Source organism: Lynx canadensis, chromosome X (genome assembly GCF_007474595.2).
Source record: "Lynx canadensis isolate LIC74 chromosome X, mLynCan4.pri.v2, whole genome shotgun sequence".
NCBI classification, from domain to species: domain Eukaryota; kingdom Metazoa; phylum Chordata; class Mammalia; order Carnivora; family Felidae; genus Lynx; species Lynx canadensis.
In genome coordinates, this window is record NC_044321.2 from 59,814,419 (window position 1) to 59,834,221 (window position 19,803).

Here is a 19,803-nt window from a genome sequence, read left to right on the forward strand (position 1 = left end):
ATACAGAAGAGCAAACAATCACCTCTCTCTTGTTCTGGCTTCTGCCAGATCCCTGGCTTCACCCTGCTTGCATCTGAGCTGTCTGCCTGCCAGGTGGTACAGTACTCTGATGTTTTATCTCAGGCATGTCACTGGGGTTCAATACTTAGAGATCTGTATGGCTAGACCACCACTGATCTGAGTGAGGGTCTTGCTCAACTGTGGCTGGTGTCAGTTTGTTCCAGAAATCAGATGTTCAATCATACAGTAGTTTGGAATTTAGAGTAAAGTGAAGCAAAAAGTTGGTACCAAGGTTTGCTGCCCTTGGCTGGTGTCTTTTTTCCTATGTAAGGCAAAAGGGAATACTGGCGCTGCCAGTACTTTTGTCCCTGGAGAGGCTGTGCCACCAATCCCAAATGCACTCCGAGCAGGGAAACTGTTTCTCCCTGTGTAACCCAGGGGAATCCTCAAACCATGCTGCCTGCTCCTGGGTCTCTGCCTTCCTTCCCCATTGGAGCACCCCAAAGCCCATCAGGCATGACACTGGTGATGGCATGGACCTCCAAAACTTGAGACTACACTCCACTACTTATAAAAAACCTTGCAGTAAATAGTTTTGGGGAAGAGACTTTCTTGTGCAATCCCCTGTATGGTCTTTCACTCTTTCAATCTCTCTCGCTCTCCATGATCAGGGCTCCCTCCCCTTCACAGCACCGGCAGTTCTTTTCTCCTCCAAATCAACTCTCTGCAGTTCCTACCTTGCACAATGTGGCTGTTTTTCTAACTCTAGTTGTGCAGTTTTGCTCTCTCAGTTCTCAGGTCAATTTCTTGGGTGCTCAAAATGATTTGATATTTAGCTGTTCAAGGGACAAGGCAATTATAGGGTCCCCTTAGTCCTCTGCCATCGTAACTCCTACCCCCTCAAAAATTTTTTATCTTAGTTTACATTCTTATCACCTCTTCCTCCAGAGCCTAGCCTTTGTGAAGTGTTATTGGAACTTTTGATCTTAGACAATACTTTAAAATTGTTTATGTGTTATCTTTTGCTATCTTTTTGTTTCTTTGATTTTATACAGGGAAGATTCCATGTCTATCTAAGTTATAAGGGACATATGCTAACTCCTGTCCTAGAGTATGGAATGGATTATGGAACTTTGGGTTGCAAATAAATCAGGAGAAAAAAAACCTTAATTTTTACCTTCTCATTGTGCACTTCAAAGGTAATAAATATTTGCAATTTGGTCCTCTTGAATATTGAAAACTAAATTCTTATACTTAGTAGTATTTTAAAGGTATTTAGTTTTTATTCCAATGATTGAGATTTTAAATTGTTCCAGCTCATACTACCCGTTAACAACTGGTTTAATCATAAAATTGAGAATAGGTGACTCCCATGCCCGTATCCCAATGTTCCACACGAGTTATGAATAGTTTTTTTAAGATGAGTAGAAAACGAGGGATCAAGAGGTTAAATGACTAAGTCAAAGACAATCACTGGATTGGTAGACTATGGACTATGCTATAGATTTTATAAGAATCTTAGAGAACAAACACCTGAAGCTAACACAGTATCATATGTTAATTGTACTGCAATTTAAAAAAAGAAAAAAAATCTTAAAGAACATAGAGATCTTCTAGTTTAACTTCCTCATTTTATAGAGAAATAACTGAGGCACAGAGAGTATGTGACTTGATTAGGGTTACCTAGCAAAATTATGACAGCAATGCAACCAGAATCCAGGCTTCCTTATTCCCCATCAAAATCTCTTTTCTTTGGAACAGTGGTTCCAAAATTCCAGTGTGCATCAAAATCACTTTGGGAGGTTATTAGAATGCATATTCCTAAGCTCTACATCAAAGATTCTGAATGAGAAGTTTCAGATGGAGTGCAAGAATCTAGCAACTCCCTCCAAGTGATTCCGAGACAGATGAATCATGGAAAACAGGACCTTAGGGGTCATTTGGTTGTTCAACCTACCATATTGGAGAGTAAGTTCTCCAACATCCCTGGCAGGAAATTTCCACATCTCTGCCACATCTTTCATCCTCCAGTGAGTATTACTGAATTATGGATGGGACCCATGATTCTCAATTTTATGTTTCTCCCTATATATATAATGTTCCTAAGCTATGGTTCCAAATTTGTGGAAGTCCATTCCTTTTCTGCCTTAAAGATGAGAAAATATTTCTTTATAATTAATTAATTAAATGTGATGCTCTTAGTGAGATTCTATGTTACTAGAATAATAAAAGAGCTTGTGAACAATATACCTGAACTGCCAATACTCATTGACATTGGAATGAAACAGGAAAACATCTTTTTTAAGCACACAGGCACTGTAGAGTCTTTTGCTTATCTGGTAGTGATCGCAGTCATGTGGCATCAGAAACTGCTGGAGCTGTGAGTACCACATGAAAGCCAAACACCTTTCAAGTGTTTTTTCCTTCTACAATGTGCAAAAGTTTTCAGGAGAAGCAGAAATCAGCCATAAGGAACACGACCAACTAACTGCCAAAGAAAAATCCACTTAGCATGAAGTTTTTCTGAATTTAGTCACTGTGTTCCAATGTCAACATCTCATTATGGAAATAGCTCCTGAAATGAGAAAGCCACTTGAATTTTTTTCCTGAAATAATGATTCATAAATACCTTGATAAAAATTAAGGAATCAGAAACCACATGGTGGAAGTAGCATGAAGTTGTTATTAACAACATCTTTTGCCAGAAGGATGCCTTTTCTAGCTGTTGTTCCTGGGGAATAATGGAAAATGAGTGTGTGTGTGTGTGTGTGTGTGTGTGTGTGCATGCGTGCACATGTCTGTATGTATGCACACACATAAACTTTCTTGAGTAAATAAGAATAAATACACCAGATAAACTTCTCCAAGATTTTATTTTATTTAAAAAAATTAATGGTTATTTATTTTTGGGAGAGAGAGAGAGGGAGGGAGGGAGGGAGAGACAGAGAGAATGAGTGGGGGATGGGCAGAGAGAGAGGGAGACACAGAATCCGAAGCAGGCTCCAGGCTCTGAGCTGTCTGCACAGAGCCTGACGTGGGGCTCAAACTCATGAACCATGAGATCATGACCTGAACTGTAGTCGGACACTCAACCGACTGAGCCACCTAGGTGCCCTGCAGACAAACTGCTCTAAAGGCAGCAAGATAAGCATCAAAATGGGGAAAAGAGGAAAATAATGAAGCTTTTCCATATATATGTAAACGATATGTTTATATTTAAATATACATATATACAAATGTAAATAAGTAAATGCTATGGCTGTTATTGTGGCCAATTATACAACATACCTTCTTTCTTTAAAAGCTATTACTGAAAACTATGTTTAGTTCAAAAAGATACAGTTTTCTATAATATCTTTTGTATCAATTGATGACTAAAAGCATTTGAGTTAGTAAAGTTGGGTAATGGGGAGAAGGGTAAAACTTTCAACCACATACCATGATTCTCACAGGAGTAGCAGCTATACCTTTACCAATTGAAAGAGTCCTCATTAAAATCCCCATTTTGGCCCCAAATAGAAACCCCCCGATTATTATCAGGGGGAAATTTGTCAGCCAGTCACCTCTCTCTTTGATTAGGAGACACCTATCAATGAGGTTTTGACTCTAATATTTGAGTTTACTGCCTTACTTTACTTTCACTGCCTTAAAAGCTCTAACAAAGAGCTGAAACTTCTCTCTCAGCTATTTGAAGGAGTACTTGAAGAGAATGGGGTTAGAGGCCCATAGGTTGTAGCCAAAGAGCTAAGAATAATTCATGAGAACCCAAGAACTATCCAAGAGTTGTTTCCATTATTTAGCTATGCCTCACCCCAGGAGAATAAGATTTTCTCAACAGTTATTTTCTTTTAAAAAAAAATTTTTAACGTTTATTTATTTTTGAGACAGAGAGAGACAGAGCATGAATGGGGGAGGGACAGAGAGAGAGGGAGACACAGAATCGGAAGCAGGCTCCAGGCTCTGAGCCATCAGCCCAGAGCCCGACGCAGGGCTCGAACTCACGGACCGCGAGATCGTGACCTGAGCTGAAGTTGGACGCTTAACCGACTGAGCCACCCAGGCGCCCCTCAACAGTTATTTTCAAGGTTTAGCCAGCTACTCCTTAGGAGTCTCTCTGATAGTAGGATCAAATTCTAGTGCCAACATATGGAATCATATTTTAAAAGAACATGATTATCTTTATTGATATCAATTTCAAATATATCTTTAGTCTATAACAATTCTGGGAGGTAATGAGTTTCATAAGTTTGCCAACCCCTGTGCAAGGCAGGGCTTCCTTTAATTGTCTTAAACTCAGTATTATTTTTTAAGTTTCAGAGAGCTTTCTAGTCTTGTATATTGGAATTGGGTAAACAACACAAAGCTAACAATTTATATAGTCTACATGTGTTTATAAACTTTGAGTATGGGTCAAAGCCTCAGTCCCTCAAAGGTAAGTGGTCTGGGAAAACAGCAGCATCTGAGATAAAGCTTAGGAGGAAGGTTCTGCCTGGGGCTTGGTCACATACAGTGTAAAAGCAGGGAGTGGATAGAAGCTGAAGACAAAGGACAGGTGCTCAATTGCTGATCAGGGAGAATAGAGTTCTCATACTAGAGACTGGGTAGCTAGGTGATGACATTTTCACCCTACTGGGCATGCGCATATGCATCTACAAGTGCCACAACAATCCACCCCAGTAACCTAAGCAGGTCCATATAGTGGAGAATGGAGCCATTACACTAAGCACTGCCCAACTGGCCTAACCTCTCTCTTCAGGAGCACAAGTCTCTCCACCTGCTTTGGTTATGGACTATAAAGCACTTCACAGTTTGACTTCTAGAGGAAAACGAACTAATTTCAACCGTATTTCAGTCTGCTTGTGGTCCATCTATTAAATTTTCTTTTTTTCATTTCTTTTCTTTTTTTGAAAACAGAACAGAAAAAAATTATTGTTATTTTCCATTTTTATTAAGCCGTTTTCTTTAATTTTTTTCTACTATATTTTTTATTTTTGTGTAAATTTTTTCAAATTCTATTTTACTTCCATCATTTCATTTTATTCTATTTCAGTGTATTCATTTTTTCAATTTTTTAAGTGATTTCCTTTTTTTTCTTTCTTTCCCCTTTTTTCTCTAATTTATCAGCCCCTCTCAACACCCAGACCAAAACAAACCTAGGATCTAGCATCATTTATATGATATTGTGTGTGTGTGTGTTGTTTTTAATTTTTTAATTTTAATTTTTTTACCTCATTAATTCCTCTTCTCCCTTCAAAATAACAAAATGAAGGAATTCACCCCAAAAGAAAGAGCATGAAGAAACAACAGCCAGGGACTTAATCAACACAGATACAAGCAAGATGTCTGAACCAAAATTTAGAATCATGATAATAAGAATACTATCTGGAGTCAAAAATAGATTAGAATCCATTTCTGCAGAAATACAAGAAGTAAAAGCTAGTCAGGATGAAATAAAAAATGTTATAACTGAGCTGCAATCTTGAATGGATGCCATGGTGGCAAGGATGGAATAGGCAGAGCAGTGAATCAGCAATATAGAGGACAAACTTATGGAGAACAATGAGGCAGATAAAAAGATTGACACTAAGGCAAAAGACCACGATTTAAGAATTAGAGAAATCAGTGACTCATTAAAAAGGAATAACATCAGAATCATAGGGGTCCCAGAAGAGGAAGAGAGAGAAATAGGGGAAGAAGGGTTATATGAGCAACTCATAGCGGAAAAGTTGCCTAACCTGGGGAAAGACACAGACATCCAAATCCAGGAGCACAGAGGTCTCCAGCAGATTCAACAAAAACTGACCATCAACAACACATATCATAGTCAAATTCACAAAACACTCAGACAAGGAAAGAATCATGAAAGCAGCAAAGGAAAAAAAAAGGCCTTAACTTATAAGGGAAGACAGATCAGGTTTGCAGCAGATCTATCCACAGAAACTTGGCAGGCCAGAAATGAGTAATAGGATAGATTCAATGTGCTGAATCAGAAAAATATGAAGCCACAAGTTCTTTCTCCGGCAAGGCTGTCATTCAAAATAGAAGGAGAGATTAAAAGTTTCCCAGACAAACAAACATTAAAGGAGTTCATGAACACTAAACTAGCCCTGCAAGAAATCTTAAAGGGGACTGCCTGAGAGAAAAGTTGAAAAAAGAAACAAATAAAGACCAAAAGAAACAAAGACTAGAAAGGACCAGAAAACACCAGCAGAAACTCCAACTCTACAAACAACATAATGGCAATAAATTCAAATCTTTCAGTGCTCACTCTAAAAACCAATGGACTAAATGCTCTAATCAAAAGACACAGGGTAATAGAATGGATAGGAAAACAAAATCCATGGGTATGGTGTTTAAAAGACACCCACTTTAGACCTAAAGACACCTTCAGATTGTAAGTAAGGGGATGGAGAACCATCTATGATGCTAATGATCAACAAAAGAAAGCTGGAGTAACCACACTTATATCAGACAATCTAGACTTTAAAATAAAGACTGTATCAAGAGATGAAGAAGGACATTACATAATAATTAAGGGGTCTATCCACCAAGAAGACCTAATAATTATAAACGTTTATGCTCCAAATGTGGAGACACCCAAATATATAAGTCAATTAATCACAAACATAAACTCATTGATAAGAATTCCATAATAGTAGGGGACTTCAACACCCCACTCACAGAAATGGACAGATCATCGAATCAGAAAATCAACAAGGAAACAATGTCTTTGAATGACACACTGGACCAGATGGACTTAGTAGATATATAGTTCATCCTAAAGCAGCGGAATATACGTTCTTCTCCAGTGCACATGGAATGTTCTCCAAAATAGACCACACGGGACACAAATCAGCCCTCAACAAGTACAAAAACATTGAGATCATATCGTGCATATTTTCGGATCACAATGCTATAAAATTTGAAATCAACCACAAGAAAACATTTGGAAAGGTAACAAATACTTGGACTCTAAAATACATCCTACTAAAGAATTAATCTGCTAACCAGGAAGTTAAAGAGGAAATTAAAAAGTACATGGAAACCAATGAAAATGATAACACAATAACCCAAAACCTCTAGGATGCATCAAAGGCGGTCATAAGAGGTATATATATATCAATACAGGCCTTCCTAAAGAAGGAAGAAAGGTCTCAGATATACAACCTAACCTTATACCTTAAAGACCTGGAAAAAGAACAGCAAATAACCCCCAAAATCAGCGGAAGACAGGAAATAATAATGATTATAACAGAAATAAATGCTATCCAAACCAAAAAAAAACAAACCAATATAACAGATCAATGAAAACAGAAGCTGGTTCTCTGAAATAATTAACAAAGTTGATAAACCACTAGCCATTTTGATCAATAAGAAAAAGGAAAGGACCCAAATAAATAAAATAAAGAATGAAAGAGGAGAGATCACAACCAACACAGCAGGAAAAAAAACACATTAATAAAAGAATATTATGAGCAATTGTATGCCAATAAAATAGGCAACTGGAGGAAATGGACAAATTTCTAGAAACATATACACTACCAAAACTAAAACAGGAAGAAATACAAAATTTGAACAGACCCATATCCAGTAAAGAAATTGAATTGGTAATCAAAAATCTCCCAAAACACAAGAGTCCAGGGCCAGATGGCTTTCCAGGGGAATTCTCTCGCCACTTTTATTCATTCCACATAGTATTGGAAGTCTTAGCCTCTGCATTCAGAGAACAAAAAGAAATAAAAGGCATCCAAATCAGCCAGGAGGAGGTCAAATTTTCACTCTTCTCAGATGTTATGATGGTCTATATGGAAAACCCAAAAGATTCAACCCAAAAAACTGCTAAAACTGATCCATGTATTCAGCAATTTCACACGATATAAAATCAACGCACAGAAATCGTTTTCATTGCTATACACCAACAATGAAGCAACAGAAACAGAAATAAAGGAATCAATCCCCTTTACAGTTGCACAAAAAAACATAAAATATGTAGGAATAAGCCTAGAGGTGAAAAATCTATACACTGAAAACTTTAGAAAGCCCATTAAAGAAATTGAAGAAGACACAAAAAAAATGCAAAAAGATTCCATGCTCCTGGATAGGAAGAACAAATATTGTTAAAATGTCAATACTACCCAAAGCAATCTACATATTCTTTTTTTTTATTTTTTTCAATATATGAAATTTATTGTCAAATTGGTTTCCATACAACACCCAGTGCTCATCTCAAAAGGTGCCCTCCTCAATACCCATCACCCACCCTCCCCTCCCTCCCACCCCCCATCAACCCTCAGTTTGTTCTCAGTTTTTAAGAGTCTCTTATGCTTTGGCTCTCTCCCACTCTAACCTCATTTTTTTTTCCTGTCCCCTCCCCCATGGGTTTCTGTTAAGTTTCTCAGGATCCACATAAGAGTGAAAACATATGGTATCTGTCTTTCTCTGTATGGCTTATATCACTTAGCATCACACTCTCCAGTTCCATCAACGTTGCTACAAAGGGTCATATTTCATTACAAAGCTGTAATCATCAAGACAGTATGGCTCTTGCACAAAAAGAGATACATAGATCAAGGGAAAAGAAGAGAGAACCCAGAAATGGACTCACAAATATATGGCCAACTAATCTTTGACAAAACAGGAAAGAATATCCAATGGCAAAAAAGATAGCCTCCTTAGCAAATGGTGTTGGTAAAACTGGACAGCAACATGCAGAATAATGGACCTGAACCACTTTTTACACCATACACAAAAATCAAACTTAAAATGGATGAAAGACCTAAATTTGAGACTGAAAACCATCAAAATCCTAGAGGAGAAAACAGGCAACAACCTTTTTGACCTTGGCTATAGAACTTCTTACTGGACATGTCTCCAGGGGCAAGGGAAACAAAAGCAAAAGTGTACTATTTGGACCTCATCACGAAAAAACAGCTTCTGCACAGTGAAGGAAAGAATCAACAAAATCAAAGGCAATTGATGGAATGGGAGAAGATATTTGCAAATGACATATCTGATAAAGGGTTAGTATCTAAAATCTATAAATATTTTATCAAACATAAAACCCCAAAATAATCCAGTGAAGAAATGGGCAGAAGGCATGAACGCACACTTTTCCAAAGAAGACATCCAGATAGCCAACAGACACATGAAAAGATGCTCAACATCACTTATCATCAGGGAAATACAAATCAAAACCCCAATGAGATACCACCTCACATTTGTCAGAATGGCTAAAATTAAGTCAGGAAACAACAGATATTGGCGAAGATGCAGAGGAAGAGGAGCCCTTTTGCACTGCTAGTAGGAATACAAACTGGTTCAGTCACTCTGGAAAACATTATGGAGGTTCCTCAAAAAATTACATATAGAGCTACCCTAGGGCCCAACAATTACACTACTAGGTATTTATCCAAAGATAAAAAAATGCTGATTCGAAGGGGCACATGCACCCCAATGTTTATAATAGCACTATCAACGGTAGCCAATTTATGGAAAGAGCCTAAATGTACATTAACTGATGAATGGATGAAGAATATGTGGTATATATACACAATGGAATATTACTCAGCAATAAAAAAGAATTAAATTTTGCCACTTGCAACAATGTGGATGGAACTAGAATGTATTATGCTAAATGAAATAAAGTCAGTCACAGAAAGATAAATATCATATGAGTTCACTTATATGGGAAATTTAAGAAAGAAAACAGATGAACATAGGGGAAGGGAAGTAAAAATAAGATCAAAACAGAGTGGGTGGCAAACCATAACAGACTCTTAAATGCAGAAAACAAACTGAGGGCTGTTGGAGGATTGTTGAGTCAGGGGATGGTCTAAATGGGGGATGGGTATTAAGGAGGGTACTTGTTGGGATGAGCACTGGGTGTTATATGTAAGTGACAAATCACTAAATTCTACTCTTGACACCATTATTACAATATATGTTAACTTAGATTTAAATAAAAAATGAGGCTTAACCTCTGAAAATAGGCTTTCTTCAACTCCCAGTAGTAACCAATACCCACACTATGAGTTTTTCTTTTTTTCTAATGTTTATTTTTGAGAGAGAGAGAGAGAGAGAGAGAGAGAGAGAGAGAGAGAGAGAGAGAGAGAATGGTGGAGGGGCAGAGAGAGAAGGAGACACAAAATCCAAAGCAGGCTCCAGGCTCTGAGCTGACAGCACAGAGCCGACACGGGGCTCAAACTCACAAACTCTGAGATCATGACCTGAGCTGAAGTCAGATGCTCAAACGACTGAGCCACCCAGGCACCCCAAGTTAGGTTTCTTTATTATCATTTCCTTACTAGGTTTCTTACTATTTCACCTAAAATACAAAAATCCATTTATAATCTAAGTTATAAGTTGTGGTCTTAATTGAGATTCTTAACCATATATTTGTCTTGACAAATTTTGTTTTTGTTTTTTAAGTAATGATTTGTCTTAGGCAAATACTTTGTATAACAAAGTAATGAAAGGCCCACCTAGTGCAAGCAAACTTAAACCCAATTCAACTACCGCTGAAAAAAAATACTTTGGTTCTTCAGGGGAAATCATTAGCAAAACAATAAATAAAACTCTTTCTTTTACCAGTTCTGTAACTTTTATAGCTGTACTCTAAAATCTTTGTTATGTGATAAAAATTACTCCAGAAGAATCAAATCATATACTAATGAATGAACATGCGTGAAAGATTGTGCGATCAATAGATCTGACAGAAAAACTATAGTTAAAATTTTAAGTAGAACAAATTGGTCTTTAAAGTTTTTAGTTCCTTTCCTTTAAAAAATTACTGGGTTTTCCAAGAAAATACAAAACCATAAGGCTGTAAGTAATTAATAGTTGTGTTTAGGCTATTACAGTGCAGGTTATCCTTAAGGCCACATATATCCTGCTTTACTGCTGCCTGCACTCTGCTGGGTTTTGATCTTTTTTTTTCAAGTCATAGTCTGGATAATTTTCCTTATCTCCTTCTTCCCCTTCCTCATCTGCTTCTTCATCAAAATCATCATCATCATCAACTTCAAGAGCTTCTTTAGTAAAGTATAACACTGATCTTGGGATTATATGTTCATGTAAAAAGTGACCAATTTCAGTCTGCAGCAAGGATAGCTTCAGCAGCAGCATCCAGATCTCCCCTCTTTGGAACTTCAAGAGGGGCAAAAAAAATTAAAGAAAGAGTCATTGGAAACTGTTTTGGCCACAATACGAACTATCCCACGTCCCTGTGTTTCTGCTGTTTCTTAATGGTTTTCAAAATGATATTCTTTCCTTTTATTCCAATCTGGCATCCTGTACAACCCATAATTTCTGGTCTATCAAAAAAAAGGGATCAGAATCATCCGCTTCTGACCTCATCCTCTATATCTTGTCAACACCTTATTTTCGAAATATTCATTGGGTTCAAAGTGAAATTCTAAGACAAAACTCATCTGCTGGTCAGCATCTGAGAACTTCACTTTACTATCTTTCAAGTGCTTTAGAACAGGTTCACCATGCCCCTGAGCCATATCACTGAGCAAGTCAACATTCTTAAAAACAATCAACCAGAATTCAGGAATTCCCTTGGGGTCTTCTTTTTCTTCAACCTTTTCATCTTTAATCTTGGCTTTTTCTTTCAGCTCCTCAGAAATTTCATCCTCCTCATGTGGTTTCCATTCAAATTCTTCTTCTATAGGTTCAAAAATTGCATTAATGATCTCAAATCAGTTATCAAATAGAGGCTGATAGAGAACAGCATACTATCTTTCAAGATCATGAACTTCCTCATGGAATTTTGTTTCTATCTGTGCACATTTAACTTGAAGGTTTTTGAGAACATTCACTCGTCTTTTAATTACCCTAGGCAAGTTGTCAATTTCTGCCATGTTGAAGTAAGAACTCCAAATATCGGTGGCGAGAATGGGGAGCCAACTGGCTGGAGCTGCCCAGGCAGTGACTCAGGGTGGCAGAGGGAGGAGCAGGAGGTTGTTCCACAAGCAGATAATACTAAAAAAGTCATCAATGTTTTATAGTTTTCAGAGTACAAGTCTTTCACCTCCTTGGTTAAATTTTTTTATTGTTATTTGTGTGTGTGTGTGTGTGTGTGTGTGTGTGTGCAATTGTAAATGGAATTATTTTCTTTATTTCTCTGCTACTTTGTTATTAGTGAATAAACATGCTATCGATTTCTTGGTATTAACTTTTTGTCCTGCAACTTCACTGAGTTCATTTATTATTTCTGGTAGTTTTTGGTGGAGTTTTTTTGGGTTTTCTATATATTGTATTATGTCAGCTGTAAATAGTGACCATTTAACTTCTCCCTTACCAATATGGATGCTTCTTATTTCTTTTTCTTGCCAGATTGCTGTGGCTACGACTTCCAGTACTGTGTTGAATAAAAGTTGCAAGACTGGACTTTGTCTTGTTCCTGCTTTTAGAGAAAAAGCACTCAATTTTTCACCATTGAGTATGATAGCTGTGGGTATTTCATACATAGCCTTTACAATGTTGAGGTATGTTCCCTCTAGATTCACTTTGTTGAGACTTTTTATCATGAACAGATGTTTGATTTTTGTCAAATGCTTTTTCTGCATCTATTGAGATCATATGATTTATATCCTTTGTTTTGTTGATGTAGTATATCACATTGATTGATTTGCAAATATTGAACCATTCTTATAACCCCAGAATAAATCCCACTTGATTGTAGTGAATGATCTGTTAATGTATTGTTGAATACAGTTTGATAATACTTTGTTGAGGATTTTTACATCTCTGTTTATCAAGCATATTAGCCTACAGTTTTCTCTGTTTGTGGTATATGTCTGCTTTTGGTATCAGGGTAATGCTGATCTCATAGAATGTATTTACAAACTTTTCTTCCTCTTCTATTTTTTGGAAAAGTTTGAGGAGAATAGATATTAATTCTTCTTTAAATGTTTGGTAGAATTTACCTGTGAATCCATCTGATCCTGTACTTTTAATTTTGGGTAGTTTTTTGATTACCAATTCAATTTTTTTACTAGTAATTGATCTGCTGAGATTTTGTTTCTTTATAATTTAGTTTTGGAAGATTGTATGTTTTTAGGATTTTATTCATTTCTTCTAGATTGTCCAATTCGTTGGCATATAATCTTTCATAGTATTCTCTTGTAATCCTTTGTAACAACTGGTGAGTCTGGCTAAGGGTTTACTAATTTGGTTTATCTTTTCAAAGAACCAGCTATTGATTTTGTTAATCTTTTCTATTGTTTTTTTTTTCTCTATTTCATTTATTTCTGCTCTAATCTTTATTTCCTTCATTTTACTAGCTTTGGGCTTTGCGTGTTCTCCTTTTACTACTTCCTTTAGGTATATGGTTAGGTTGTTTATTTCAGCTTTTTCTTGTTTCATGAGATAGGCCTGTATTACTATACATTTTACTCTTTATAATTGTTTTCACTGTGTCCCAAAGATTTTGGACTATTGTGTTTTTTTATCTGTTTCCATATTTTTGTGTCATTTTCTTTGACTTCTTCATAAATCCATTGTTGCTTAGTGCCATTTTGGTTAGCCTTCATGTATTTGTGGGTGTTTTCGAGTTTTTTCCCTGTGATTGATTTCTAGTTATATACTATGGTGGTTGAAAAAGGTGTATGGTGTGATTTCAATTTTCTTAATTTATTGAGACCTGTTTTTTGGCCTAACATGTGATCTATTCTGGAAAATGTTCCATGTGCACTTGAAATAATGTATATTCTGTTGTTTTTGGATGGAATGTTCTGTATATATCTGTTATATCCATCTGATCTAATGTGTTATTCAAGAACTCAGTTTCTGTATTGATTCTCTGCTTGAATGATCTATCTATTGATGTAAGTGTGGTGTTAAAGTCTCCTACGATTATATTGCCATCAATTTTTCTCCTTATGTATGTTAATATTTTCTTTATGTATTTAGGTGCTCCAATGTTGAATGTGTAAATATTTATAATTGTTATATCCTCTTACTGGACTGTCACCTTTATCATTATGTAATACTCTTCTCTGTATTTTGTTATAGTCTTTGTTTTAAAGTCTATTTTGCATGATGCAAGTATTGCTATCCTGGTTGTTTTTCACTTCCAATTGAATGGTAAATGTTTTTCTATTTCCTCACTTAAGTTTGTTTGTGTCTTTACTTTTGTAAGTTTATTTAAGAGAGAGAGAGAGAGAGAGAGGGAGAGAGAGAGCAAGCAGGGGATGGGCAGAGAGAGGAAGAGGATCCCAAGGAGGCTCCTCACTGTCAGCATAGAGTCCAATGCAGTGCTTGAACTCATGAACCATGAGATCGTGCCCTGAGCTGAAACCAAGAGTCAGAAGCTTAACCAACTCAGATACCCAGGCACCCCTGTATGTGTCTTTAGATTTGAGATGATACACCACTGAATCTTGCCTTAACCTTAACCTCTGCAATAATTACAAAGAACTCATACTTTCTACTTTATACATTTCTATATTGTTTACATTTTGTGAGGTTCTATTACTCATAATCAAGAAAAACAATAAAATTTTATTTTTTAACTTTATCACTGGGGAAACATTAAATAAATCATAGTATATGTATACTATTTCATATCCTGAGATTAAAAAATGAAATACATTGTTATATGTTAACATGGAAAGGAATCTATATTATTGAGAAAAGTAGGTCATAGAATAATATGCACAGTATAATCCAGTTAAAAAAATACAGGTCTATACAAATATACGCATCTGTACTCATATGTTTGTATGTAAAAACAGAGAAAAAGATCGATGATACAAATCAAAGTAAATATGGTAGTTATCTATAAATAGTGATGGGTAGGAGGCAGTATGAGGTGGACTTAAATTTTTTATTTTATATATTTTTGTATTGTTTAAATATTCAGTAAGCATTTTTGTAACAAAATTATTAATGCTAGTTATATTATTAATCATTCTTAATATAATAACTAAAGCTATAATTATACTGAAGTTAACATAACATTCTTTTAGAAGGGGGTTAGCCTCTAAAGAGAGCTTCATTTGGTCCCCAAACCCACATTATATAGTAATTTTACAACAATGAGTATAAAATAGGCTATTATTAAGAGCACTAAAATAACTGCCCAAAACCTAATTGAGGATTTCCTATGCAGTATGAAAGTAAGGATAAAAGATCATACTGTGGCCCAAGCATTTCCTTCTCAGTGCCCTCTTACTTTCCTGGTGTCTAATATATGACCAATAAATCAAAATTCACATAATTAAGAAGTAGACACAAAGCACATACTTCCATGCTCTGGGTTTTCAAATGGAAACCTAAATAATTTCTTATATTAACTTGTTAGGGCTATGATAACAAAGTCTACAGACTGAATGGCTTAAACAACAGAAATTTACTTTCTCACAATTTTGGAGGCTAGAAGTCCAACATTAAGGGATTGACAGGGTTGGTTTCTTCTGAGACGTTTTTTCTTGCTTTGTAGATGGCCATCTTCTTGTGTCCTCACATGGTCTTTAGAATTGTGTGTCTGTGTCCTAATATCCTCTTTTTATAAGGACACCAGTCATAATGATTAGGGCTCACCCTTCTGACCTCATTTGAAGTTAATTACCCCTTTAAAAAACCTATCTCTAAATACATTCACAGTCTGAGGTAGTGGGGGTTGGGATTTCAACATATAAATGTCAGGAGGACAAAATTCAGCCCACAGAAGTTCAAGTATTTAGGAATTACATCTATGTCTAAAAAAGTAAATAACTACAAGTATCTTTAACTTTAAAAGGGAAAACCAGAGAATTTAGTATGCAAGCTACTATGCAAATGAATTCTCAAAGGATGAGTGAAACTTTTGCTTAAAATAATTAATGGACATTTTCCAAGATAAGCAACTATAGTTAATATGTTACTCTTGATTATATGTGGATTTTCTGACAGATTGTGCCTGATCTCATTCCTAAATTCATTCCCTATCCTCACCTATCCTTGGATCCTACTAAATTTCTAACATCGAGCACATCTCAGATCCTCACATCAAGATTTTCAAAATACAGATACTATGATGCTGAAAAGATCATCTATGACACACAGTCTTATTAAAGCAAAATTATTATTATGGGCCTTGTTTCTAGTATGATCTATTGAAAAAGATATGGACTCATGTCTTCAAAAATAATTAGTGAGTCCTGCATAATCAAGGATTTTATAGTAAATAATATTCTGGACTGTCATTGATCGGGGCTTTAGTTCTTTCTGTACACTAGAAACAATCTTATTAGGTCAACATACGTTACTTCTTTTGATCTCAGTTGTTCTACTTACAAAATATGAGTGCAGGGCTTCTTACAATATATTTATAAAGGTAGGAATTATCGTCCTAAAATATATTATGCTTCTTAGAAGAAAGATCTTTTAGGTCCTTCCCAATGTTAATAACAATAACAATAATAGTATCTACTACTATTTATTTTGTACTTATAATATATCAGGCACTATGCCAAGAGACTTATAAACATCATCTGATTTTAGTGCTCTACACACCATGTAGGACAATTACTTTTGGGAGCCTAGGTGGCTCAGTATTAAGCACCTGACTTTGGCTCAGGTCATGATCTCACAGTTTGTGAGCTTGAGTCCCACATGGGGTGAGCACAAGCCCCACTTTGGGAGACCTCTAGCCCCGCTTTGGGTGAGCATCAGCCCCACTTTAGGTGATCTCGAGTCCCGCTTTGGGTGAACACTAGCCCTGTTTTGGGTGATCCCTGCTTCTCTCTCTCTCTCTCTCTCTCTCTCTCTCTCCCTCTCTTTGCCCCTCCTTGGATTCTCTCTCCCTCTCTCTCTCTCTCTCTCAAAAAAGAAGAAAGTTACTTTTAGAACAATTTTACAGATGAAGAAAGTGAAACTTAGTGAGGTTAAGTTCCCAAAGGTCATATATTATATATTGAATAGCAAAGTCAAGATTTGATCCTGGGTACATCTAACACCAAAGTCTGTGCTTATTTGCTACTGTTACAATGCTCTTATTGAATTGGAGATTGGAATTTATCAGAAACTGTATTAATTCCCTGGCTATGTCATGAAAAATTATCACAAACTGGGTGGCTTAAATAAATTTATTCTCTCATAGTTCTGGAGACTAGAACAAGGTCATATTCCCTCTGAAGATTCCAGGGGAGAATCATTCCTTGCCTCATCCTAACTTCTGGTGATTCTTCACAATAGTTGGTGTTCTCTGGATTGTGACAACATACCTCCAATTTCTGCCTTTGTCTTGACATGGCTATCCTCTCTGTGTGTATCTGTGTATATAAATATCCCTTTTCTTATAAGGACACCAGTCGTAGGGCCAATCCTAATGCTGTATGGTCTCATCTTGATTTAGATTAAATCTGCAAGGATGATATTTTTAAATAAAATCACATTTATTGGTTTTGGATGGTCATAAATTTTGGAGGGAGCTCTTCAATCCAGTAAAGGAACCATTAACTAGACAAGAAATGGAAACAGTTTTGCTGTATGTTTGAATATGGTTTTCTTAAGATGTGGAGGCTGAACAAAAGGCTATGTGATTTGAAGTGTTCATTTATTTGCCAGTAATATTTTCTTTGCCAAAGCCAAATAATGTTCCTACTGGTAGTCATATGCTGTATTGTATTCTACTTTAATAGTGCAGTATAAATTGAAACAGATTCACAGGGTTAGAAGGGACCATAGATATTCATTAGGCCTCTTGGCCAGAGTCTAGGCAAGGCTCACTGATTCATGCCAGATACTTGAGTGTCTAATACTTTCTGAAAAATAAATTTCATGGTGTCTCCTTGTAACCTGACCTAGAGTTTAGAAGTTCTTTCCAAGTCTAACTTTCTTCTGGCTACAGTCAAATCTAAATTTAGCCATCAAAAAGAATGGAAGCTTGCCATTTGCAACTATGTGGATGGAGCTAGAGCATATTATGTTAAGTGAAAAAAATCAGAGAAATACAAATACCTTATTATTTCACTCATATGTGGAACTTAAGAAACAAAACAGATGAGGGCACCTGGGTGGCTCAGTTGGTTAGGCATCCGACTTTGGCTCAGGACATGATCTTGTAGTTCATGAATTTGAGCCCCGGGTCAGGCTCTGTGCTGACAGATTAAAGCCTGGAACCTGCTTCAGATTCTGTGTCTCCCTCTCTCTGCCCATCCCCCTCTCACACTCTGTCTCTATCTCTCAAAAATAAATAAACATTAAAGATTTTTTTAAAAGGAAACAAAACAGATGAGCATGGGGAAAAAAGAGAGAGGCAAACCATAAAATAGTTTATTAACTATAGAGAAAAAACAGGGTTGCTGGAGGGGAGAAGGGCAAGGATATGGGTTAAATGGGTGATAGATATTAAGAAGGATGCTTGTTGTTTTGTAAGTGGTGAATCACTATATTGCACATACATATTACACTGTATGTTAACTGGAATTTAAATAAAAACCTGAAATAAACAAAAATCATACACTATGACAACAGAAGACCCCAAATAGACAAAGTAATCTTGAAAAAGGAAAACAAAACTGGAGGTATCACAATTCCATACTTCAAGTTATATTACAAAGCTGTAGCAATCAAAACAGTATGGTACTGGGACAAAAATAGACACACAGATGAATAGAATAGAAAGCCCAGAAATAAACCCACATTATATGGTCAATTAATCTTCAACAAAGCAGGAACAAATATCTGAAAAGAAGAAAGAGAGACAAACCAAGAAACAGACTCAACTATAGAAAACAAGTTGACGGTTACCAGAGGGGAAGTGTGAGGGAGGATTGGTCAAAAAGGTATAAACGAAAAAGAATCATACATTGTGGTGACATAATCTAAAGAGCTCAAATCCTGGTAACTGGATTAATGATACTAGGAAGGCTCTGGGCTGAGTTGAGCTTACACTCAAATGACACCCTACACTGGTGTGGTTGAGTTCACTGATAACACACAAAAAATGAAGATATAGTACTTTGGACACTAAATAAAAGAGCAATTGAGCATCATGTTTCTCATTAAGGAGCTCAACTAAGCAAATAAGGAAGTTGTAGATGGAAAACTAAAAGACAAATGCAGGTTTACTTAAGAGTCTGAACTTTGAATTCAGATAGTGATGGGTTTGAATACTCCCAAATACTAGCTGGATGACCTGGGATAATTTAAATTTTCTAAATTTTAGTTTATTACACAATAAAATGGATTTAAGAGTGTCGACATCACTGTATTGCTGTAAGTACTAAAGGACTTAATGTATATATAATACTTAACATGGTAAGTGAATGATAAATGATAGTTTGCAATATTATTATTATTATTATTATTATGACAGAGCATAAATTAATCCCTCTTCCAACATGTCTTCAAAGCATATTATAGAAAACTATCTTTATTGGCTAAAATTAACAACACAGGAATCAACAGATGTTGGTGAGGAAGCAGATAAAGGGGATCCCTCTTAAACTGTTGGTGGAATGCAAACTGGTACAGCCACTCTGGAAAACAGTATAGAGGTTCCTCAAAAAAGTTAAAAATAGAACTACCCTATGACCCAGCAAATGTACTACTAGGTATTTACACAGAGGATACCAAAATATTAACTCAAAGGGAGACATGTACCCAGATGTTTATAGCAGCATTATCTACAATAGCTAAATTATAGAAACAGCCCAAATATCCATTGACTGATGAATGGATAAAGAGGTGGTATATATATATATATATATAGCCACAAAAAAAGAATGAAATCTTACCATTTGCAGCAACAACATAGATGCAGCTAGAGGTTATAATGCAAAGCAAAATAACATCAGTCAGATAAAGACA

At 36.1% G+C, this 19,803-nt stretch overlaps 1 protein-coding gene and 1 pseudogene across 1 annotated transcript in view; both read right to left on the bottom strand.

Annotated features, from left to right (window-relative positions):
* Positions 1 to 19,803, bottom strand: part of ZDHHC15 (zinc finger DHHC-type palmitoyltransferase 15) — a 211,912-nt gene that overhangs the window by 123,429 nt on the left and 68,680 nt on the right. The gene's annotated exons all lie outside the window — the stretch shown is intronic.
* Positions 10,865 to 11,872, bottom strand: LOC115507352 (annotated as a pseudogene).